The sequence below is a fragment of the Pyxicephalus adspersus genome, chromosome 5 (genome assembly GCF_032062135.1).
Source record: "Pyxicephalus adspersus chromosome 5, UCB_Pads_2.0, whole genome shotgun sequence".
Lineage (NCBI taxonomy): Eukaryota > Metazoa > Chordata > Amphibia > Anura > Pyxicephalidae > Pyxicephalus > Pyxicephalus adspersus.
In genome coordinates, this window is record NC_092862.1 from 66,897,336 (window position 1) to 66,922,846 (window position 25,511).

Below are 25,511 nucleotides of genomic sequence, written 5' to 3' on the forward strand. Positions count from 1 at the left end.
ATTCAAATCTATTTAAGCATATTAATGGATGATAACATGGATATCCTTATTCTTCATACTAGGTTAGAAGTGAAGAAATTATAGCTAATTAAAGAATTTTTGTTTAACCCCCTAATAGAAGGTTCAGGCTCACCAGTCTGGGAAGAAATGCTTCCTTGTGAGATGGAGGGGTTGTAAAGAACGTAATGGGACAGCTCACACTCTTCCTATGTATGCTGTACAACAGCCTGGGGGTAAGAGCGCGCAGGAGATATTTCATGCTGTGGCATTCTGCGGTATTTGGCAACACTCAGCACGATACAAGCACTCGACTTGGTGCTTGATAGCTTTCATTAATCTTTATAAAAGATGCACTGTCAATATGTACTGACAAAAATTGATGCTTTCCAAAAGCAGCAGACAGAATGCAGCATGACAGGAGCTGCCAGTCATGGCCTGAAGAAAATAAATGGAAATTCCTAAAAATAGATGTTCTCTACTGCAAAAAAAAATAACCTTAAACATAGTTACCTCATACAATCACATGCAAGCTCCCTGAAGTATTTTGGAATTTTTCAAGGGAAGTGTGTGTGGGTTGTAATGATCACCTTTCATTGACTAGAAGAATGCTGAGGTAACCTTAACCCTTTCTCTAGCAGCCTGGCTAACTCCATTTTTTCACGCAGCTTTGTTCTGTTCCATGTACTTTGTGACACTGTTGATTTGTACACCACTGCATTCCTGACATTCCTTTTTACAGGCCTCCTAATCATTTGACAGCAGTTTGTGAGGCCAGGGCACAGTTCCTCTCTCACAGACACAGTCAATGAAGGCTTGTTTAGAAACAGCTTAACAAGGCCAGTTCCAGAAAAGCATCTCCGACCCTCTTTTTCAATTGGGCAACAAAACCATGCAAAATATATTTCATGTATAATGATTCAGAGCAGTACACAGCTTGAAAGTCATTGCAGCCTTTAGTGGGGCCCCACAGAGCAGTCACCACCCACACTGTTTGTTCAGACTCGGAGCTCTGCCATTCAGGAATTGGGCCAGGGAAGAAGCTGGAAAAAAAGAGAGCAAATGAGAGGCAGACTACTTTTAAAATGACCTGCAGGGATCATAATGGCTTTTCATGCTATAATGAAGGTTTATTCATCTTGAAACAACTTTGTCTCCCCTCTGAAATGTTCATTAAAGGACATTTGTATTTATATTATACAAGGTTTTGTATTCTTTCTCTGTGTTGTTTGTAAGTCTCTTGTAAAGTGATTACTGTTTCATTTCAGTAATCAAGTTCCATCATGCTTCATCCTGCTCTTTTATATTGTGCAGAAGGTATACATCTAGTTTAAAGGTTTTTGTGACATTGCCTGTGCGCAAACACCTGACAAATGCATGATGTCTCCTGTCAAAATCAAATTCTCCTGGCTGTATACGAAGAGAAGGAAACTATCTTGTGCGCCAACCTAATATATTACAATATGCTTGTTTATGTTTGGTAAAAGCCATCAGTGCCACTCAAATAGCCTAAAATGTAAGTTGTTTATCGAGCTCTCTGACTTATTTTTTCTGGTATTGTTTTGTATTTTCGTACTTATATAATTATTCTATATTAACAAAATCCCAAAGTAACTTTCAAAGTCTTCCAAATTGAATTCCTGACAAGTCATAACCTGCAGCAATAGTATAACTAAATCACATGCTCCGGCACCGCTATCTTCGCCTCTTCTTCCGGGTTCTTCTTCCTTTGTCACCTGACCCAGGCTCGAGATGGGGTGACGTAGTTGGGAAAAAAAATTGCTGATCCCACAGCGCATGAATGGGATCCCCATTTTTTTAACCTTTTCATGAAAAGGCTTCTCCTGCGCATGTCCGAGATGCTCGGGCATCTGCAGGAGGAGCACACAAGAGCCTCCCAGGATGTGTGACGTAGGTATCCCGGGAGGCTTTGCAGTCCTATTCATTCTCAATCGCCAAGGCAAACGGGAATTAGGGGGCGGTGTTTTCTACCCTTTTATGTAAAGTGAAAATTGTGAGTTTAGGTACAGTTTAAGTCTTCTTTTCAGTTATCACCAGGGTAATTTCACGAATTTCACAGGTCACCGAAAATCTAAGGCTAGATAAATGTTATAGAAATTAATCCCACTTTGAAGTGTGACATACTTCAGGAGCATTCAGTGATTCAAAAAAACAGTTCTGGAGAAAATAGCCATCAGATGTTCCATGCAAGGTCCACCAAAGGCAATCAAATGTCTTCTATGAATGATGGTCTGGATGCTGAAATGAAAATACTTTACATTAATACAGTTTGCTGTCAATTAGTGTTCTATGTGGGGGAATTAACAAAAATGTGGCATTAGTGTAACTGAAGCCTTATGTTGTAACTTTGTGGCAGCTTACAAAGAGATACAGTAGCAGAGGGCTGATCTGTTTGCACCAATATGTGTTCACACTGCAAAGAACATAAAAATCATCATCACACTAGTGGTTTTTGAAAGCATTTTTACATGTATTTTTTTCCTTTTCTTATGCATCAATTGGTGGTGGTTGTGTTTTTACAGATTATTATTAATAGTATTGTAATTAAACAGTATTTATATAGTGCCAACATATTACACAGTGCTGTACAATAAAGAGGGGGTTACAAACGACGAACGGACACAGACAGTGACACAGGAGGATGAGAAGATCCTGCCCAGAAGAGCTTAAAATCTAGGAGTGGTGGGAAGGATAGATAGGTCTGGCTGTAGCATTCATAACACTGGGGAATGCATTTTTTTTTAGTTCGATCTTACACTTGTTTTTTTTACAAATTTTTGGGTGGTAAATCCAGAAATTACCCTCAGTTTTTTGCTGTCATATCCAGTTTTTACGATACAGGGTACCCTCCTTTTTTGTCAAATAACATATTAATTTTACATACAATGAAAAAATAATGAAGTAATAACTTGAATGTACTGTTTTTTAAATGTCTTTTGTTCATACAAAGGATTTTTTTTTTTACTCTATGACATTTTTTTTACAGTAAAACATTTGAAAATTAATCGGGTAAGCGGTTAAGGTAAAAATTTGCGCTTAAAGCTTTTCCTGGAGTGTTCAGTGTTAGGACAATCACGCCGGATGCTCCAACAATAGTCAGCCATCATATGTACATCCCATCTACCCTGATACCATCCTTCCATGACCTTCTAATCTTGGGGGAATGGTTCATCTTGCTCATCACTGACTGCACCAAGGTTTTCCGAGAAGTTAAAAAGATGGCTATGCAAAAAATGCACCTTGATGCTCATATTGCAGCCAAGCATTTTGTTGCTCTCCATAGTTTCTTGACGATTTCTGTGTAATTATTTGCTCGTGTGTTTCCAAAAAAGTCCTTGATAATGGCTTTGAATGATAACCAAGCATTCTTTTCGACTTCTGACATTGTACTGATGCAATGTTCATCTTTGATAAGCTGCCAAATCTGTGGACCATCAAACACACCGGTCTTTATTTTTTCAAATGGCAGGCTAGGAAATGCCAAAATGAGGTACTTGAAACAGTCTTCGTCTTCAGTTGACAAAGCTTTAAGGAGCTGCTTCATCAGACCCAGTTTCATGTGCAGAGCTGAAAATATATTATTCTTTCTATCAACAAGTGGCTCACCTAAAATGTTTGGTGTCACCTGGTTTTAGGGCAGATCTTGGAGGCCAATTCCTTGCCACCCAATGCCTCTCATGAGCTCTGCTGTCCCACTAGCACAGATAACAGGGATACTTGGTGTCACAGATCCCCGCAGGTCAAGGTCATCTGTGCCTCTTTCTTGCTCACCCTCCTTGCAGTCACCTGCTGCCAGCACCATCTCTGAATCCAACACTTTGCATACTTCCTGCTCCAGGTCAGGTGATTCTCTGTCAGCTGGTCCCTTGCCTCTGAGAACCAGGGTATTTGCACTCCCTCTGCTGACAAACATAATACCTGACTGAATAACACCTGAGAAAATCTCAGCAACAGCCCTTTCTCTGCTGGTGGAATTGGTGTCTGCGGCTTACATGATCTACACCCGTCACCTGACATTCCCTTCTTAAGGAAGTGACCTGGCAACAAGAAGTTGCCTGAACAAAGAAGTTGGGTCTGCTTCCAGGTTCTTGTTTGTTCATTTCTCTTGCTTCTGATTCCTTGTGTACCAACCTCGGCATGACCTTTGACTACTCCTGATTGCTGCCTGCCCTGACTACTGGCCTGACCTCAACTACGCCTGATCACTGCCTGACCTTTTGGCTCATTTGACTACTCTTTTGGATTTCCCTGTGGCACTACGTTTTGGTTCCTGATTGTTAGCAGTCACCTGCCTTGGTGGGCACGGCGGCTGCAACCTGGCAGTAGCTTGTTGCAAGACAACCTCACCTCTATAGGCTCTGGAGAAGACCAAGCTACTGCTTAGACCCTGTACACATCTCCACCCAATGGGTTGGTGACACAGTGAGTCCACCACTAGGCCTTGTGGAGCCATGACAGTTTGTTCAGGCCATGGACCCCACTGACATTCTATTACCCAATTCCATGCAGGACCTGCGTGAGCGGATCCAAAAACAGAAGTCGCTTCAAATTAACGTTGTGGACTTTCTCCAGAGATGCGATGAACGCCTGAACGAGCTCCAGTCGGCCATTAGCCAGCCTCCTACCTCTGCAACTTCAACTCCACCCCCTAGGACCCGCTTCAGTTACAGCCACCATGCCACCATACTCTACGCTTCGACTTCCTGCTCCCCCTCGCTACTCTGGAGACCACAAGTTCTGTTGTGGATTTGTGAACCAATGCCAAATCAAATTTGACTTGCAGCCCTGGAACTTTCCCACTGAACGAACAAAGGTGGCATTCTTCATTTCTTTATTGTCGGTAGAGGCCCTTGCTTGGGCTTCACCTCTCTGGGAAAAGGATGATCCCATCCTGAGAGACTTCAGTGCCCCTTTTGCAGACCTTCTGCAAGGTCTTTGATGAACCTGTCCGGGCCTCTTCAGCGCTTGGGAAATCTTGGGCCTACGTCAAGCCTCCCTCTCGGTAGTCCAATATGTGGTCAGATTCTGAACCTTGGCCTCCGTTTTAGAGTGGAACAATGACGCTCTGGTGGCAGTTTTCTCGCAGGGGCTCACAGGCCAAATTAAAGATGGGCAGCCGTGATCTTCCTCCAGCCCTTGATGACCTGGTGTCCCTCTGTGTCCGGATTGACACTCACTTCAAGGAGCGGGCTCAGGAAACCCCTGAAAGTCCGATGCCCTAATAAATTAGCTCCTTCTTTCCAAACCCCCCACCCCATTTCCTACTTTGGAACCCATGCAAGTAGGCCATGCCCGACTTTCCCCTAAAGAGCGGGCACGCCGCAGGAATCTCTGCTTGTACTCTGCAGGGGAGGGCCACTATAAAAACAATTGTCCTGTGAAGGCCCCAAACGCCAGCACCTAGGGAAATGGGGAGAGGGCTCCCTAGGCAAACTTACTACCTCTCCTCCCTCTAAAATAAATTTTCCTATCCAGATCTCATATGATAAGCACCAATTCTGGACCCTAGCCTTTTTGGACTCTGGCGCTGCTGGGAACTTCATCAATCAACAGTTAGTTTTGCATTATAATATTCCTGTGGTGCCCCTATCTAAGCCATTGGTGGTCTCTGTGGTGAATGGCACTGCCCTACCAGACTACAATGAAACTGGGGTCCTGCACACTGAGGCCATTTCCTTTTTGGTGGTGCCCAGGATTATTCATCCTGTTTTGTTGGGGTTACCTTAGTTACGCAAACATACCCCCAATATCGAATGGGGCTCTGGAGACATTGCCCTGCTCCTGGGCTTCCCAAACAATATAGGGAATTTCAGGATGTTTTCTGCAAAAAGCAGGCTGAGACTCACCACTACATCGCCCTTATGATTGTGCTATTGATCTCCTTCCTATTCTCCTCCTTCCTCTCCACCTCGTGGCATAGTCTACCCTCCCCAATTCCAGAGACTAAAGCCATGTCCGAATACATCCAAGAGAATTTGGCGAGGGGCTTCATTCGTAAATCCTTCTCTCCCCAGCAGGGGCTGGATTCTTCTTCGTCCAGAAAAAGGATGGATCCTTACGCCCTTGCATTGACTGTAGGGGTCTGAACAACATCACCATCAAAAAAAGTATCCTTTGCTTCTGATCTCAGAATTATTTGACCATCTCCAAGAGGCATCTGTCTTCATCAAGCTTGATTTGCAGGGTGTCTACAATTAATTTTGCATCCAGAAGGGCAGCTAATGGAAGACAGCCTTCAATACCAGAGATGGCCTCTACGAATATCTAGTTATGCCATTCGGACTCTGCAACGCCCCTGCAGTATTCCAAGATTTCATGAATGAAGTCTTCCAGGACTTACTATATGACTATGTGATTGTCTACTTGGATGATATCCTGGTGTACTCCAAGGACCTATCTTCTCACGGAACCATGTCAAAACAGTCCTGCAAGAGCTTCGGCAAAATGGACTGTATGCTATATCTGTTTTGTCATTCTGTCTGTTTGTTATTTGTTTTGTTTGCGGTATCGATGGTTTACTGGTCCCTTTTTTGATTGGTCCCGGCTCCCAGTCTCATAGGTCTTTGGTGCTGCAATTATACCTGCAGCGTCATCAGACCCACTCCTGGAAGCTGGTAATCAGCTGCCCGGCACGGGCGTCACTTTCGGGTGGGGCCCTTCAAAGGTGGGACGCCGATTAGCGGGTCCCATGACACCCTGGCATTAGGGATGCTTTTAAGAAGAACGGTGATCCCGTCTCCCTGTGGGACATTCATGGACCCTATCTGTTGCAGCTTCATCCCCGCATTTTCAGGTCACTTTACTTACTGTAAGTACTTTTTGCCCTACATATCATGCTATGGACACATTTATTGTGCCTTATTCATTGTAAATACTTTTTCACCCTAGATATCATGTTATGGACATAACACCACTTTGGATGATTTTCCGGATATAGGTATCATTCAATTGTATATACTCCCATATATACTGTCCTTTTGGTCTTTCATACTTGAAATGAGTTTCAATATAAAATATGTATACCTTCTATACATGTATGTGTACAGACATTACCTTTAAGACTACCATTTAAACTCTCCACAGTTGCTGACCATACTTCAGTGAGATTTCAACTTATATAGAAGAGCAAACATATACCTCTTGGAAACAATATTGGCTTTGGCTTGAGTGTCTTTTGCTGCTGAAGAGGGCTCCCCTGTTTTCCATTACTGCATCCCTTGCCAGGTTCAGTTATACCTTACAGTATATACTTCTTTGGTATGTACTTATGTGTTTTTGATTTTGAAAATTGGAGATATAAGGGAATTAACTCTTTATTTGTTTTATATTTTAGTGTACTCTATTCATTGAGTTTCTGTACATGTAAAATCCCCGATAAAGCAGATTTATTCTGCAAAACGCGTTGGATAATCAGAACCTACCATAATATCCTAGTGGTATAGATATGTGTGGTGTTTTGTACTGAGCATTTTTATGGAAACCCTGCTCCCTTCCCTTTTGTTTACGATTTGTACTTAATAAAAGATTACCTTTTTTATTTTTAAGTCTACTTATGATATACATTGAACTGCCTTTAAAGTCCCATGAACACATCCGTTTTCTCATACACTTGCAAAATTGGGGCTGTTGTGTTAACTTATTGGCTCGAGCTCAGACAACCTAATAGTTATACTCCTGATTGCTGCCTGCCCTGACTACTAGCCTGACTTCAACTACTCCTGATTGCTGCCTGCCCTGACCTTTTGGCCCGTTTGACTACTCTTTTGGATTTCCCTCTGGCACTACGTTTTGGTTCCTGCTTGTTAGCGTCACCTACCTTGGTGGGCACGGCAGCCGCAACCTGGCAGTAGCTTGCCACAAAACAACCTCACCTCTATAGGCTCTGGAGAAGACCAAGCTACTGCTTAGGCCCTGCGCCCTGTGCAAGTCTCCACCCACTGTGTTGGTGGCACAGTGGGTCCACCACGTGGAGCCGTGACACTTGGTGTATCCGCGTTGCTCACCAAGCAGGAAGCCTACCATTTTAAGGTCAACACAGATGACCCAGTTGTGTTGATGATATTGCAACAACTAAATTACTTTCTTTATGTCTGCATATTCTTCACAAAGAAAAACTGAATGGCCAATTGGCACTGATCCCATTGTGAAGGAGGACAAGCTTTAAGCTCCGCTTTTAGCTATCAATGAATAGTCACCATTCAGTTGAGGTATAGATTGGAATTCCCAATTTCTCCCTTAAACCAGGTATGTTATGGCAATACACAAAGCCACAGTCAGTTCTAAAGTATTGTAGAAATGCGTTTTCTCTGAAAGTTCGAAAGTACAATAACTTTGTTTCTTTTTCAAGTAAGTTTTTCTCACGCAGTCTTGATGCTAGGAGTTATGAAGCCTTCTTCGATAGTCCTCTTCAATTTCAACCTCTTCATCATTGTTGTCACCTAGTTCATCACCATAATCATGTTCTTCAAGAGAGGGTAGTGTACCAAAAACTGGCACTGGGATTTCATCTGAATGACCCACTGGGCGTATAGACGATGGTAGACTAGGATACTCTATGTTACATTTGTTTTTCTTATTATATTCTGAAGTTTTCACTATACACTTTCACTATATTATCCGCATACAGTTGGTCATGTAAACCAGGGGTCCCCAACCCCCAGTCCACTAGTGGGCTGCGATCTATGCGGGAGACATGGTCCTTTTCCTGACCCCGCTGAGAGGTGCGGACCATGTCTCCCGTATGGATCCCAAGCTCAGGGAGGTGGGCGGGTTGTGTCTCTGGACATGGGTGGGTTCTGGCATCATGATGTCACTCTGGGGGATGTTTGTTCCCCTTAAAGTGACACACAGTTCCCCACGCATGCGCAGTCCGGACTTCGGGCATTTAGTGATCCGTGACCTCCAAAAGGTTGGGGACCACCAAAGAAGTGGCCTCTGACTGAAATGGGTCAAGAAGAGAGTTGGTGTTCATGTAATCGGTGAGTCTTTTATAGGTTGGAAACATATGGGAGAAGGGAGATATTAGGAACATGCCCAAAGGCTGTTGCTTAACAGGTTACACATGAGATAGAAAATGTAGATGTTAACTTGGTATTATGCAGGTACTGAGAGGTTATAAATACCTGTAGTACTATTAGTAGTAGTTGTAGTAGTATTACACTTTACCATTACTTATTATTGATTTTAACTCATGACTCCTTTTCTGTATCTTGCTTTAAAATGAAAACAGTTTGCTACATAAAACAGACCAAAAATACCCTCTTCACCCATATGTCTCCTAAGTATTAGGCCACTTTTTGTAGGGAAGAAAACCATCATGAGTGTAGGTTTTGGTCTCCTATTAGACAAACTTTAACTATAATTATGGGTTCATTACAAAAAAAAATCATTAAAGTGTTTTAATCTACTGTTGTTAATAGTACCTGAATCTGTCTTTGTATGATCTTCCTGTAATTTCTTCTGACACAGAAGTCTGAGCAGGAGGGCAGCACTGTAATCCAGACAGGATATGCTGCATTTTAAAGGGTTTTTGGTTTTTGAGCAGCGTAATGACCTCATAAGTATGCCGTTTCTTCAGCTTTGTAACCAGACTGTGTTATTTATTTTGACTGTAGTATGCAGAAAAGTCTAAAGGAGTGCTAGACACTATAATATGACACTGACATCTGTTAAACTGTCATAGGAAAAGAGTTAGTTATTACTATTCTATGGAGATATCTTTACAAACTCACACTGTTGGGAATTTGTGACTACATTGGCAGAGGAAATCATTAACAATAAAGACTAATAACTTTTTGCAAAGTTCCCACGTTACCTGTTAGTATAATAAATATACTTTTTATTGGATTTATTTTCTGAGGCACTCAGTTCATTCACCCATTAAACAAAAAAATAAATAATTTATTGACTGCTCTGAACCCGTCTTAATTGACAGGTATTTTAATGGAATGTATGGTAAAGGCTTTGATGTTTAAAGTAGCATGTTTTAACGACAAATCAAAATAAAGATTTTTTTCAGAGCTCAGCAATTTTTTTAATATGGCTGAATCACAGAGCAGGAGTACCATAGGAAACCGGTTCCTTCAAGACAGCAAACTCTCCAATATGTTTGTAAAAAGTTTGTAAAATTGTGAAGTTCTGTAAAACGGTCATGTAATATGGTGTTTACAGTGCCTACTGAATATGCCAAGTATGAACAGGTGTAGTGGCTAAGCACTAGATGAATAGGCAATTTTACTTTTAGACACAACAGTTACACTTAGCTTATTTTCTTAAAGAATTTAGCTGAACATAAATGCAAACAGACAACTGTTTTTTTTAAAAAGAGATATGCTATGTCTATTCTGATAAAACAAACTCACCTGCGTGTTTGAATTCACCTTTAGACTGTACATTAAACTCTCTCTGCATGCCTTAGTGCCAGAACGAATACATTTATTTCATGCACATGCTCGAGAATTGTATAATTCTAGCCCAGCCAATCACAATAGCCAAAAATACTAATCCAGGAAAAAGACCAGATAACATTTTTGGAGCCACTGCAAAAGTGAGTTAAGTTACGTGAGTTAAATGAGATGTGAGTTTAGTTTCACTGCAAAGTAATACTCTCTATCATAAATAATTGCAAAAAGCAGAAATGTTACCTGACTGTAAAAAAGCATTTTAATACTTTTCAAAATGTTGTGAAATAGGACTATGACTAAAGGCAGATAACAGACCTACCATGTCTAAAAATTATTTCTGCAAATGTCCTTTTGAACTTCTTCCAGTGAAGGGTAACAGAATACCCAAATAAGTCTGTTATATTTATGTACCTACATTTTGCTCCTAATATATCTATATTTTGAAGTATTTTGAAGTAAATTCCAGATATTTATGTGGTACATGCTCCTCTGCAATAGTATTTAAGGAAATTATAGTTCAATAATACATCATAGGAGGAAAATAGAAGATAGTCATGACTGTTGTCATTCACTATGGGCTGCTGTGCTCTTTTGGAGTATGCTTCACATGGTTTATGTTGGTGAAAAGGACAGGTGGGCAAAGAATGCCTTAATCATGCTACACCTGTATTTTTTTTTTTTTTTTTAATGATTATTATTGAGAAACACCAACTGTTTCTTTAACTTACGTACACTGTGTACATTATCAAACAAAAGTGCACAATTTAGCTCATAGACGTATGTGCTTGATCAGGTTGAGAGAGTTATAACATCCTAGTGCACTCTACAGAGGTATAAAAGTGGATCCAGTGATACCATGTCTGAGCAAACTTATCGACTCTCTTGGAATCAGTGCAGACCAGATCCTCCATGCGGTAAATATCGGCTACCCTTCTCGGCCAGTATTCCATAGTTGGGGGGGGGGGGGGAGCTACTCCTCTGGCAGGCTGGAATGCATGTCTTGGCCCCATTCAGAAGGTACACCTGCATTTATAACAGAAGTTCTTTTGTTACTAATACCTGTTGAGTGATGCTGAGAATATGTGATACAGGCCAGCTTCTGGTATGTAAAGTCCACTCCTAAGCATACTATCTCATTTAATTAAAATGAAAGCTATAAAGGAGGATCATTTTAATCTTTAAGAAAGTTCTTTGTAACAAGGTTTTGTATTTTTGGCTTGGAATAAACTTTAATATGACATATGTGTTCAAAGTCAATAGATATAAGGGAACAAAATAGGAAACCACACAATCCTAAAAAATATGATGGGCTCTGTCCATAAAACCAGAACATTCTCCCATTCATTCCCTAGTGGGAATCATTTACAGCCATTGAAACACATGGACCTGGAAGATTCCCACAAAGCAATGTTGTATTCCCTGTTTTATAAATAGAGTTCTATGTATATTTTTTTTTTTTTATTATAAAGACACCTCTGCTGTCCTTAGTGGTCAGTGATACATACTTTTTATCTGTTGGTATAATTCAAGTATATCTGCATCTTTACCTTTGTAGCCCTGTTATGGGGGGGGGGGTAATGTAAATGACTCCCACAAAACAAGCTATGGCGCTAACCTGTAGATAACAAAGAGGATCCTGAGCCTTCGCTATATGGAAGAGTGAGGATAATAATAAAGTTGGCAGTGCCTCCACCCAGGACAGGGTCTCTGTTAGCAGAGGGGCTCCCTTCCTGGGACATTAACCAGAAATAATAGCAATATAAAACATCTGAGGAACCACTACACCCAGCATACAACATTAACCATTGCAGCTAAATGAACACACAGGTTGGAGTATTTGTAAGCTTTATATCTCAAAACAGTAATAACAATATATATCATATATAAACATCAATGAGTACACATAACAAGCACATAGCAGAGTCCTGAGGAGAATTGTGCACAGATATACCCGGGTAAATATACAGTCTATTACCACAAATACCTCCAGTACTGATCAGTATCAGGATGAGTTGCAGAGGCCTCTGGAGTTGACTGTAGTAAAGATGTCCTGATGGGATGATCCTCCAAAACAGCAGCAAGGAAATCCTCCAACCGACAATTGGGCTGTGTATGCTGTGATCCTGGATTGCAAAGTCTCTGGAGTTCAGGAACAATCTGCCCTACCACTTAGACCCTAGCAATCACACTAATCTGCCAATGCAACCGGACCTCTGCTACCTATGGGCCATCGGATGCCTAACCTATGCTAGGTGTAACTAGACAGAGGGTGCAGATCAGGAAAGATAATTGAAAAGGGCAGCACACATATATATTTGTGTATATAGCAGATACACTGACAGTAGTATCTCTGATAAGATATCACATATACCCCAATACCACAGAGGGAATTATTATAATAATGCACTACATAAAGGCAAGGCAGTCAGTGTGTTCTAAAAAGGGGATGCAGAGATCCATCCTGGCTGAGCACATGTTCTCATCTCTGTCCCTGTATCTCCTGCATTTTTCTATATCCTGATGGGGTTTCCCAAGCCACTATCAGGGGCAGAAAAACTTCAACAACTTTATTTGCTATTTACAAAATTACAACTTAGCAAGCAGATAGAAAAAGGCAGACCCCTACACCTTCAAGGTCCAAATATGTTGGTGATTCATTCAGAGTACTGCTTGTTGGTTTGATATCTTTGCATGGAAGATACACGGTGACTCCCTTTTGTACTGCCTTATGTATGATATGATTATTCTAGAAAAAAGAACTACTTTAAATCTGTACAGACAAAAGAAGAGGGGAGATGATTTCATAGTTTTGAAAACAGTTAATTTCCAAATATGAGGTGCCACCAAAAGGTTTAAACAGAAAAAAGTGCCCATTGGCTTGGAAGGGGTGCCACAAAGATGTATAGATATCATATCAGTTCTGAATACCTTCCACTACCAAGATAACATGAGAAAGAATGTTTTGAGTGGCACACAAATGGCTAAAAGACATTTAAAATGCAGACTGAGGAACCTTTGAGGGTAGGGGATCAAAATTTAGTTGACTCAAGAGCCTGCTTACTCCATATCTCCTAACTCTCCTATTTCTACAGATATCTTGATGGTTGTAGGGACGAATGTCAAGGACATGAAGGATAATGTCAATCAAGGGTGTTGCTAGGGTTTTGGAAGACCTTGCAAATTTTGTATTTCAAGGAATGTTACAAGGGCAGTGCATATAAAACATCCACATATGAAATAAAAGATGCATACATGTTAGGTAAGAAGACCCTGAGCAATTTGGAATGATACAATGCATTACAGTGAACATTGGGTGAGGCCACAATGCACTGACAGTTGGAGGGACTTTAAATAAGTATTTGCAAAAAAGAACCTGAGCTTATTTGCTTATTTGAATTGTAAGAGCGTCTGAGGGACAGTTAGTGACATTATTATGGACTTTGTAAAATGATTTGTATTATGTCTGTGCTTTATATATTGCTGGGTTTAGGAGTATTTATTGTACAGTGTGCAGGAATAAGGAGTATCCAATGTACAGAGTGCAGTGTTGGGAGTTATTATTTTAATGATCCTAAGTATATCATCTACAGTCCACCCTACAGAGTGTAGCAGCCACCACTTCCTTGTAGCAAAGATCCCCCACAAGAAAAATTCCCTCCTAACTAAAGTTAAAAAAAAGCCACTGCCAGTGAAAAAGCTTTCTAGTGGAACATCACCAGCCAATGACACAGCAGCTAACTATACTAAATGCCATGTAGACATTGTCAAGTCAACTGGGCTACAGTAGCAAGAGACAACGCTGGGTTCCACTCCTGTCAGCCAAGAACAGGTGCCCTAGGCCCCAACCTAATTTGGCTTAATAAAATTAGACAAAAGAAAACTGGAAAAACATTGCCTGGTGTGGAGTGAGTCTCTATTTCTGCTGCGACTTTTAGATCGTAGGATCAGATCAACATGAAAGAATGGTTCTATCAAACCTTGTATTTTGAGGGCAGGTTAGTGGCGTAATAATGTAGGGGATTTTTTCTTTGCACAATTTTGGCCCTTAATACCAATTAGGCATTGTTTAAATGCCACAGACTAACTAAATATTGTTGCTGACCATGTCTCTCCCTTTAAGACTTCAGTGTACCCATCTTTTGATGGCTGCATCCAGCAGAATAACACACCATGTCACAAAGCTAAAAGCATATCAAACTGGTTTCCTAAACATGACAATGAGTTTACTGTATTCAAATGGCCCCCACAGTTACCAGATCTCGACCCATTAAAGCACCTTTGTGATGTGGTGGAACAGGAGGCTCACATCATGGATGTGTAGCCGACAAATCTGCAGCAACTGTGTGTGATATTGTCATGTCAATATGGACCAAATTTCCTAAAAAATGTTTCCAGCACTTTGTTGAATCTATGCCAAAATAAAGTACAGCTCTTCTGAAGGCAAAAGGTCCAACCTGGTATTATCAAAGTGTTCCTAATAAAGTAGCTGGTTGAATATACATCTGTGTAATGAGTAAATGTAAGAAGAAACTCAACGACAAGCTAAAGAAAATAGGTTTACACTCACTTATAGACCAACAAAGAATCTAAGTAAGTGCTTTTATGCAACCAGCCCAAAGCTTTTTGCAGGCGTGTAACTGATAAAACACTTCTCATTCATAAAATGTTCGTGCTGACATTCAGAGCTCAATTCATTCAATATTTGCTTTTCAGTGCATAACAAATCCTCCCTTATAATAGTAGTGCAATAGGTGTAGTTTACAAAGCTACAATGCATTGTGTTGTTCACCATAGCAATTGTTATTTATAGGCATATGACTGTTTATTTTTAGCTATCGTTGGTTCTCAGGTTGAATTAATAAAAGTATATTAAAAAAGCCATTTCACATAATATCTGTTGTTTTTAGCAGTGATAGCTGAGTCATGTTTCTAAAAAAAAGTTATAATAGTAAATATCACATACATTAAAAGTGAATTGAGCAAATTAATGTTGAAAATTGAAAAGTTGTTATGCCAAGATACAGTTGTAACACTTTAGTGGATTGAGCAGATGGCCAAACCTACCAATTGTATATGATAATATGTGAGATACAGTAGAGGACAGATAGGCAGGCAGCAGGAAACCATCTTTATCCTTCTTATGATGATGTGTGGTTTGTATCACTGCTAAGAATCAGTTGTGTTATTATTTCTAAGAATCTGCCTTCCTTGTAAGAACATATTTCAGTCAATGCATTTCTCTATTTATGCCAATATTTACTGTGAACATTCTTAAAAAAAGGCTTAAATTAACTAAATTAAGTTAATAATTTTTGTTGTCACATCCCTGTGCTGTGTTCTTCATGTAGGGTCAATAAGTTCAGTTGTTACTGCTGTTCAAAAAGTGGACATGGCAAAACACAAGAAATATACTGCTTCAAGTTCTTTGTGTCATATGTGTTCAGTAACCCATATACTGTAATTGTCCCACCCCTCATGCCCCATTTTTCTAATGTCTTTGTATTATGTCTCAATGTTCATTGGCCATATATTGGGACCCAACTAGTGTCCCATGTTTTGTAAAGAGTGCAATCACTTCTATTATGGTCTAAGCAAGTGTACAGAACCATGGGAGTTCCCATCTTCAAAGGTATCACCATCAACATCCAATTTTGGGGTATCTCTAGCTTACAATTATATACTACTCTAACCAACCAGATTGTCGCATGACCAATATTAGCCAATTATTGGCAAAACATCTAAACATACAGTGTTGGTATAAATTACTTATTAGCATGATATATTACCTGTACACTGCCAGCTAATCTCCTTCTAAGACTTTCCAGGGTAATATCTAAATTTATGTCTGATCAGTTCAACCATGACCCAATTAGGATAGATTAAGAAAGTGTTGACACTGGCAGGATCTTTAGGTGAGGAAAAACCAAATGGTCCCAAAACATTTTGCTTAAAAAACTGTATAAAGCAAGGCATGATGTCAAAATCCTGTATATTTGTGTAGAAGTATAGGCAGAATTATTTGTATGGTAAATGTTTCATACCTGCATGAAGCCTTAAGCATTGAAAAAACCTATTTCATGTAAACCTTAAGATTACAGCGACATTCACCATAATTCAAAATGGTTTGTTGTTACTGGGTAACGCAAGACTATTTGTTGACATATCTCTGAGAATACCGGTTGTGGTGTATATGTATATATATCTTGCTTTCTAAGAAATCAAAAACTGAAAGAAGGCAAAGCGCATTGGTCTCTACCAGGCTTCCTGCAAAGGCGTCTCCTATACAACTAAAAGGAAAGTGAATGCATTTCTTCAAAATGGCAATTCTCTATCTTTTTGTGTGGTTATAAGCACACATACATTTATAGACATCCTAAAAAGACAGAGAAATTAGCTAAATATAAAAGTTACAGTGAGTAAACAGCAATTTGCAGCAAAGCAGTTAACCTAAAAGAATTATTCACCCATTTAAAGCGACAGTACTTTTTTCCCCCTTTCCCAATTAGTCTATGCTATTTTCTTTGGTCATTCAGCTGCCATGCTAGTAAGCTGTAAGTCTCCTAAAATATAGCTTACTCAGGGCTATAGACTTTCCCCATGTTGACAGCATTAGGCTACGTACACAAGTTCAATTATTATCATTGGATTTTTCACAATCCTTTCAAACACCAAAAGACTGAATGAGCGCTGTACATACAATGCTGTTCTGCTCCATAAAGAGGGGAGAAGAACATGAACAACGTTGGACGAGCGCTGTACACATGCCAGATGTTCGCCAATGTAATACTAGCCCTGAGGCGACTATCGAACGTGAATCATCTGATGTGTGTACATAGCCTTTGTGTTTAGTCATTGACCCAGGACAGATTCCCAAAGGGGTATTTTCTCCTGGATGGCCAAAAAAAGATGAAACAAAATGAATAGGGCTTTTGGCAATAGCATTAAAGTATTTTGTTTCTTTTCACAATATGGGAAAAATACTGATTTGATTTGATGATAGGATCATTGTTATGTGAAATGGAGAATGGAGCTCCACTACACAGTTAAAAAAGTCAATACTTATATATAACATAGTCAACATTTTACAAAATGGGAAAAACATTCAAATCATTTTAATTTGTTTTAGCTTTAAACCAGTGCTTCTCAACCAGGGTTCAGTGGAATCCAAGGTCATGAAAGGCTGCAACCCTTTTGCTGCTAGAGCATTTTATTAATTTTCCTATGTGTTAAAATTCACATTTCAAAAAGAGATAAAGACTGGAAATATGGTAAAGTTTGCAAAATATTAAGTAACACAATGTTTACACAACTGTTTCTCAAACCTAAAATTTGACTATTTTCATACCCTTAATTTAATTATAGTGCTCTCTTTCCACCTTTATCTAATATGTATGGAGTAATGTTATTTTTGTAAAGGTGCGCTGTGGTTGCATTCATATGTGTGGGGGCAGGGGGACTTTAAACTTTATTTTTGTCAGGCATTTTAAATTTTATTTTTAAAAATGTACTTTCATTTATTAAATCTGATTTTATTGCTATCTCAAGGAGGTTGAAAAAGCACTTTTAGATCCCTAATGCCACTTCTGCATTCTAATGAAGCTGAGTAAGCACAGACTGCCTCAACAGCCAGGATTTATTGGATTTACAGTTGTGGTAAATGTAGTGATTTGCTTAATATTTTTTCCACGTGACAAATCCACATTTTCATTCATCTAAACCATGAGAATGAGTACACTAATTTCGTGTAATTTCGTGTCAAGTATATCACCTTTGTCCATAGGCACAATTTGAATTTTGATTCTGTTTGAATTATGACTGGAATGATTTAGTTTTATTATATGAAATATTGTTTTTTTTTTCTGTTAGCTTTATGTGTTTTCTTTCTAAGTATATGATTTGCCTTGATGGGAAAGAAGCTTGTTTTAAAACCTCAAATCCAGAACAAAACTTTTATTTCCTCTTATTGGAGTTACTGAAATTTACCTAGACATTTTACTTTGTTCACATTCATAAAAGAGAAGTATTAATTTCCTGAAACTTTGTAAAATCACACCCTAACATTGTGAGCAGTACAATTTTTGTTTAGTTAAATATTTTATAGGGACCCAAATTTAACCGGGAACCTGTCACTGCAGACATTGCTATAATTTGTCATGTTATGGAGGACATACTATATGGTATAATGCATATTCTGATTTATCTCCAGTAATTTGGTATATGATTTTTTCTAAAGAGTACTTTAATATCTGTTTATATACTGCAGAGTGTTCTACATTTTAAATTTACATTAATTTTCAGTAGGAAAACAAAAATCTAATTTTCAGTTGCTAATTAAGTTTGCTGTTATGGCTTACATTACTAACAAAATGTATCACAAGAACATTTGTGTGAAAAATCTATTTTATTTTATTGAAAATGAAATTTTGTGCATTTACCTTTTTCATTAATTCTGTGAAGTTTAAAAAGTTTATGCAGATGCAAATTTAGTATGACAGAAAGGCTGAATTAATTTATTCTTGGAACAAAATGCAAAGGTATTTTAGTGATTGCACAAAGATACCCTGATATTTGGCATATTGTATATTTGACACTGTGGGTTGAGTATTACTTGTGGTGATTGGAAGTATTCTTTTTAATACGCAGAAATTTTCTGACTTTTTGGTAAATTTGTGAGAGTCCGCACAGCTTGGGGCCCCATTAATTAAAGGGTACAGAGCAAATGAGTTTAGTTAGCACACGTGCAATAATTATCATTTGAAAACAATCAACGAATATTCATGATTATTTTGAACGATCGTATTGTGCACAATTCTGTACATCCACCAATAATGTACACACTAGATACGATCATTTGATCTATAGTTTGTGAACAATTGTTCGAACGATGCACGAAGTGACATGCACAGGAAAAAGTGTATCACAGAACAACCCAAGATCACTGAAGGACTGTACACACAATAGATTACAAACGATTGTTGCCCAATCAGATCCGCTGGGATGGACGTTCGTTTCCAGCGAGATTCCTCGTTCATCAGTGTTGTTGACTAGTCGTTGAGCACTTTTTTGTTAACAATTATTGAACAATCTGTCGTGGATCGTTGGTTTCCAACGACAATTTTTGCACGTGTGTACGCAGCCAACCTTCAATATTTGTCGTTCAAAAACGAATTATCAAGGATTATTAACAATATCTGTGAACGATCGTATAGTGCCAAATATGTACATGCAGATAACAATACAATCATTCAAAGATAATGTACACATGCTAGATGCGATCGTTTGAACGATACAGGAAGTGACGTGTACCGGAGGAAGTGATGTACGTGTACCAGAGGAAGTGATGTACAGGAAGTAAGGGTCTGAAATTCGTTATAAAAAGAACTTGTGTAGAAAGCAGCTTTTGCTGATGATGTGAAGTTGTGAGGAAGCGCCGGGTTTGGTGTAAAGATTGGTTGTTGGACCGAGACAACATTTCGCATGAGAATCTACTACAGGAACTGCGCCTGACAAATACCAGATGACTACAAACATTACCTTTGCATGTCAGATGTGTGTTTGCTTCCTGAAATTACTTTATATAAACTACAAATATATATTTATATATATAAATCAGATCTGCCAGAATAGTCGTTCGTTTCCAGCAACTTTCCTCGCTCGTCGGCATCCTTGGTCAGTCGTTGTGCACCTTTTTTGTTAACAAATATCGGACCGATAATTATTGCAAGTGTGTACGTAGCTTTAGTTTTGGGGTCTTATTCAAGATAGGAGTTTAGGAGTAAAATGGGCAGTTGTTGACATTTGGAGGTAGCTTACAATTTTGTTAGGTGTGTGACATTGTATGTAAAAGAGTTAATTAGTCTTTGGTATCTCAGTTAGGCACTGATAAAAAGCATTCTTTTTAATGTGGATTTTAACATGGTATGATGCACATTTCAATTAAAACCTACATTGTAGAATGCAATCAAAATGCACAAAGGTAAGAATGAAGCCCTAGTCCGTTTACCTATGGTTGTTTAAGTATACTAAGCAACGTAAGGCAACTGATTTACAAGTCGACCAGTGAAAAAATGCAAGTATATACTAAACTAAATCCTGCTTATTGCTAGATGTGCTTATATAACAGATCTTCAAATAAATAAATGAATAAGGCATATATTTTGTATTTTCAAGCCATGTAAATTTAGGTACACAGCATAACTGTAGTCTATTTACTGGAATATTTATTACTGAAAGCATTTACTATGAAGGTTTAAACCATATGACCTACTTGTGCAGCTGTGTACCCTCCCTAATTCATGCATATGTGGGCTTGCATGGATGACCCGGTAACATATCCTCTCCTTTTGATTAACGAAAAGCATGACATAACTGAAAAAATCTAAGTTTGCTGCATTTCGCCAAGACGGCACAGATTTTGCCCATGACTTTCCAACCTATCTATGGATGTTAATGCAATTCTGTTTTGCTAATGTGATTAGACTGTTCCCACTGGGACACTTGTGATGGTAAGACAATTCCCACATGCCTTCTCCTAATGCTTACAGTCTTTCAGTGATGATCACATCCGGATCTTGACACGTAATACTGCAATGTGCTCACTCTATACTATTGTTTTGAAATACAATACTCGTCTGTGGTTTTGTGTATAGATTTAAAGTTAACTTAATTGTGGAAAAAAAATTTGCTTTAGTTCAGCCTTCATCAATCATCTGATTTTTGATCTTTAAAGAATTAGATTACATTTAGCTTCATTGTTGTTGAAGCTGTATGACCATTCAAGGGTTGAAGGAGAAATCAAAAATTTCTATCTGTATAAATGTCTCTGTGGTTTGACATGAAAAGTAGGAAAGATACTTTCAGTGTTTGTAGGGAGTAATAACAATAATTACATTGGACATTCACTTCAATAAACAAAACTATATTGTACAGAATCCAATGTTTTTCTGTTTATCAAAAAATAAGATAACATATGGTGATTGATGTAATGGTCCTGTGTTTCAATAAATCTTCGTTAAAGTTTGAAGAAGAAGTAGTACATTACCTTGCATTTCACTATTTAGTAATATAGGACAAGTGTGTATTAGGAAACATCAACTATAATGTTTGATTATAATTTTTATTCTAGTGATTTGATACTTGATCTTACCAGGATAACAGCTTTCTTTAAGGAAGGCATATAGTGATAGGAAAGGGTATAGTCTGATATTGTAAAAGTTCCCTACCCTGGCCTGTTTTAACAAGTCAAGTCTTTATTATTTAGTAGATAACACTTGAAGCTGAATAGAAAGATGCAATTTAGTTGCATAATGTGTATAGTGGCTAAACTTGCACCATTGCAGGGATTTCACCAAATTCAAATGAATAGCGAGTGACTCATATTATCTACTGTACTTTCAAAATACTAATGATGGTAGAGGATTTTTTTTCCTCTTCACACCAATAAAGAGAACCTTTCTTAACCGCATTATGTTGACAGTCATCCAGTGAATGTTTAAAAATAGAATCAATTCACTTTTGTGTTACAAGATTTGCCACCAGCATTACCTAATACAACAATTAGCTCACAGCTTTTGCATATTTCAAAAAAAAAATTTAGAAATTGAAGGCCTAAAGGTAAAAAAAAATTTCGCTGTCAGAAAATGTAATTTCTAGTGATTCATTTAAACAGTGTTAGGCCAAACTTCAGACTGTAGACACATTTTTTCCCCTTATTTTATTAAAGAGAAGGTGTTGAACCCAAAGCAATGATAGAGATCTAACTTGACCACTAGGTCTGTCAAGTTAGCAGCCACTTTTTCCTTGATCATGAACCAAGTCATTTATTCATTCAAATAAATGTATGCTTACACAATCCTTGTAGAGGGATTCTGTAAGGCCCCAAATGTGAGTATTCTTTGGTTCCACTCTATCTTTAAACCCAGCGTCTGTGTGTGTGTGTGTGTGTGTGTATATATATATATATATATATATATATATATATATATATATATATATAAAATCATCTGAACCTGCCCTTAAAGTGTTTTTTGTAAAATATTTTATACACCTTGATTATACTTATTTTATAAGGTGTGTAGCATTATGTAGCCATTGATATCTGTGCTCATGGGTGGGTGGCAGCAAATTTCAAGGTGACCAACTAAGACATACTGTGTTGGTTTTTAGCAGGTACTGTATATGCCTACCATCCACATATTATGCATTTTTTACTGGAAATTCTCTAGAGTTTTTTTTCTCATTGTAGTATATTTTGTTGTCTTTTTTTAATGTTTTTACAAATCAGCTGTTTTCTTAATTGTGTCATCTTGAAACTAGAAAGAGCACAATAAAAGAAGTAATTTGGCTGGCTTGGAAAGTCCCTTTTTTCTAATTCCGTGTACTAAACTAGTACATTTTTTTTTTTTCTTGGTGAACAAAGTTGTAGGCAGGCAAACAAACTTGCAGTGAGATCTTCTGAACACTTTTCTAAAGCTTAATATATATATATATATATATATATATATATATATATATATATATATATATATATTCTCATTCATTCAGTTTTAGGAAAGTGTTCAGAAGATCTCTCTGCAAGTTTTTTTGCCTGCCTACAACTTTGTTCACTAAGAAAAAATGTGCTATATATAAATGAATATATATATGTGTGTGTGTGTGTATATATGTATATTGATATATATATATTTTGATATATATATATATATATATATATACATATATATATATTGATATATATAGTTTTTTTGCAGTTTTTCAGAGCTTTGCATGAAGATTGGCATAAGATTGGCAACTATGTTGAATGGTTTTTACCTATAAAATAAGTAAATTAAAAAAATCTTTTTGTACTGTAAAATGACAACCTTGAAAATTTTTGGAAATGGCCAAATAACTATTCCCAGATTGGTGGGCAGAAAAAAATTGTTTCTCCGTAGCTGCTGTCTTTCCCCCTTAGCATTATTTTAACACACACCTGCATGCTCTAGACCAGCAAACTATTGAAACGTATGGTTTCATTAAAGTGATAACACTTACTGGTGATCCAATAATCAAGTGCATTCGATTAGCAGCACCTTACTCTTTAAACTCCTTTGGAATTGGTAAAGGTGTACTTAACGTTTCTCACACATTGCTTCTGCATTTTGACTTGGTTTAGCCTTTGTTAAATTAATAATTTAGTTTTTTGACTGATTTATGCACTATTTTTAGCCATTGAAGTACCTAATAGTATTATGCCTTAACAATTTACCTTGAACTCTATAGCTACAAAACATAATGAAAAAAAAAAAATAATTTTTTTGACAGAAAAGTTAATTTGAATAAAATAAATATAAATTCAAATTGTATTCCATATTTTGCCCAGTGATTTACAAATATAGAAAGCATTGAATTTAGTACTTTTTAAACTTAATTTTAGAAATATTTTTGAAGGTCAAAATTTATTTTCATTTTTGTATATACAGTTGCTTAGACTTTATCATTTATTAAAGATGCCAAATGATTTCCTGTTATAAATCATTCTCTGTTGTTCTCCAGGATATAGAGGCTCTTTAGTCTAAACATTTCCGCTCACAAAATATATTGATGATCCCAAGTGGATGGAAATCAAACCATTAAAAGCATTAAACATTATTGTGGTCTGTAAGTGCTCTGACAGGAGGGGATCTTTTGGCAGGGCAATTTGTTGAAAGCAAATTCTGCTTGTTTTATACTTCAATGTCATTGTCTAGCTTGCATATATCTCTCTAGCTTGCATCTGTCACCAGGCTTCAACTTGAATTAGACCTTAAAGTGGTAAAGTGGTATTGTTCTCCTTTTAGGACCTGTCTCGCCAATATTGTCATGATAGTAACATGATGGTTAATACTAAGAGCATTTAGGTTTCACATACTTCACCTTGGTACAGACAAAAGCTGAATTCATCATATTACAGAATTGTAAGGCCAGACCTTTATTATTTTCTTTCAAGTTTAACTTTTTTTTTTTTTTTTAAGATCAGTTTGATCTTTTTTTATTTATTTATTGTTTGCAGCATTTTTTCCCACTGGGAGATTAATTTATCTTTTAATACTATTACCAATTGTTACTAATATAGAAAATTAGGGGAAACACAGATCGTTTGAGTTGTTATCAAAAATTGTGACACCTTTTCCAAAGACATTCTAAAACTGGAATGTTAATAATGACCTGCTCATTACCTGGTCTGTTTCCACTCATGGTTTTAAGTTTCTATTTGATACATATGCATACATTTTTATAAATGTTGTATTATAGATATCTTTATTTTTAGGGGTAGGGTATGGCTATTGCATAAGAAAAAGAATTATTAGCTTTATTATTACCTATGTTTACATGTATGTACATTGTTTTTAAGATGCTGCTTGACAGGTATTTAATAGGAACATAAAATTCTTCACCTTTCTGTCCCTCCTATTTCTATGTACTGTTTATCTGAGTTGGAGTTGGAGTGCATGGTACCGTCTCACTCTTTATACATTTTTTAATTTTCCAAACCTGGAAAAGTTATGTCTTTGGGACTTTTCAGTTACCTTCATTCAAAACATATACCTTTTCATAAAATAATTTTCTTTTGATATGAGTTTAAAAACGGAATAAATGGACGTTTGTACATTATCACTATATATATAACCATCAAAACCCCTATCTGTTTTTGACGCATTTTGCATTAAAATCTTCATCGGAAGAACTGCTTATGGAAGATTACATCACAGACAGCACCATGCATGGTATCTATCCGAGAGGAATAATCCACCAATTATTTGCCTGTTCACACAGGAGGTACTTAGCCATATATCTTTACATGTATATTTACATTTTCTTACGAAAAGTTTCATAAACCACAATTAAATTTTGATAGGAGTTGTAAAGGTCATTTAAATACTTAGGTCACTATAATTTTCAGGAGAGGTACTTGTGTCATCACCGGAAGTGCTCAAATTTTCACCGGAGGTGCTGAGATTTTCAACATAGGTCAGCTAAAGAAGTAGTTAACATTATAACACTTTACGTCAGTATAATTAAGCTTTTTGGAAAAGAAAGGCAGTCCCATGAGTGTTGTGGATCTCCGCTTTT

The 25,511-nt window shown here is 37.6% G+C and overlaps 1 protein-coding gene across 2 annotated transcripts in view; it reads left to right on the forward strand.

Moving 5' to 3' along the window:
* Positions 1–25,511, forward strand: part of BCL2 (BCL2 apoptosis regulator) — a 123,273-nt gene that overhangs the window by 50,160 nt on the left and 47,602 nt on the right. The gene's annotated exons all lie outside the window — the stretch shown is intronic.